Source organism: Apteryx rowi, unplaced genomic scaffold, assembly GCF_003343035.1.
Source record: "Apteryx rowi isolate R43461 unplaced genomic scaffold, aptRow1 scaffold_1832, whole genome shotgun sequence".
Classification (NCBI taxonomy): Eukaryota; Metazoa; Chordata; class Aves; order Apterygiformes; family Apterygidae; genus Apteryx; species Apteryx rowi.
Window position 1 is genome coordinate 1 of NW_020448122.1, and position 1617 is coordinate 1617.

Consider the following 1617-nt stretch of genomic DNA (forward strand, 5'->3'; position numbering starts at 1 on the left):
CTAGAATCAGTCTTCATTCAGTGTTTAGAGAGGGCCCATCAGTGATAATTTTAGTTTATTGCAGTGAACATTTCCCAGGAGGAGGGAGCACAAGGGACAGAGAAAGTCACGCCTTCAGCTACRCCTCTGCTCCTGAGTGGGGCCAGGCTCTTCGGACAGAGGGAATTCATGGCAAACTGGCAGCACTGCTCAGAGACTGCTGTGTGCAGGAGCAGCTCCCCTGCAAAGAGCAGCAGGGCTCCGGGCACTGTCTGCTGCTGCTGCCAGAAGATGAGAGAAGACAGGGACAAGTGMAAGGCAGTGTGGAGTGGGAGGAGAGAGGAGAGCTSCTTGTGGGAGAAATCTTCACAGCCCCTGACACGGTAAGTCTCTGGCTGCAGGGCAATGCTACTGAGGTTCCTGGAGGGGTCTTCTGAACCCATCCCATCCCATCACTGATAGGATTTTTAGCTTCTCTCTACTGGCTTCTCCAGTGCAGAGGAGGGGGAGGTGCTTCAGAGTAGGGATTATCTACCATATCATCTCAGAGAAAGGCATCCTACTCTCTTCTCCCAAGGAAGCTGCAGGGGTGTGAAGCCGGGGTGTGCACACTGGTGAGCGCAGGGCTGTAACTCGGAGCAGTGTTCCTGTGCCCCAGAGTGCTGCTTTCCTAAATAAGTGACTCTGCTGCCTGTGAGGGTCAGCACTCAGCCTGCCCGGGGAGCTCCCCACAGCGCTGCTTGGAGAAGCTCTGGGTGGGAGGAGCAACCTATGTCAGGGCAGGTTCATTCTCCTGCTGAGAGGGTGCTGTGTGGGTCAGGGCTGCTCACAGCTCTAGCTCATGCACAGGACATTTCCGAGGGGACTTTTCAAAAGGAAAGCCAAGGCAGGGATTTCCTGAAAGAGAAGCCAATTTCCTGACATGGTGCTTTACATTTCCTACCACCTGGCAAGGGGAAAACAGAAAGGGAGCTGTCAGGCTTGGACAACAGACTGAGACTCATGAACAGTTTCCAGGAGCAGCCAATGTGTCTGCTAGGAACTTCTGAAAGTCCCTTCACCTACCCCTTAGCCTAGAGACAGCACCAGCTTCCCCTTTGCTGGCCTCCTCAGGGTTTATGTGACCTGCTCCTTAGCACCTGCAACCATGGGGATGGCCCTGGGCAGTGCCCTGCTACTGGCAGGTTTCTGCAGGGCAGACCTGAGCTCCCTGAGGGAGGTGTCAGCACTGCAGGGCCTGACCATGACTTGCTCAACTCCATCCCCCCATAATGTTTCTGTTTGCACTTTCCTCTCATTGCCTGCCCGTCTCCACTGCCTGGAGCTGTCCCTGCTGGCAGCTCTTTCTCTGTCCCAGTGTCTTTTCCTGGTCGGTGCTCACAGACCCCCTCCCACCCTTTGTGCTCATTCCTGCCCTCCACAAACCTCCCACAGGCAGGGCCCTGTCCAGGGGCATCTCTGTGCTTGCAGGTTCTAAGGAGCAGGTCAGGCAAACCCTCACGGGGCCAAGAAGGTGATGCTGGTGCTGTCTGTAGGCTGAGGTGGGGATGAAGGGACTTGCTGAGGTTTCTCTCAGACCTTTTGGGGGTGTTCAGCTGCAGTTAAGACACCGGCCCTGTGTGTCCTGCATGGTGTTCC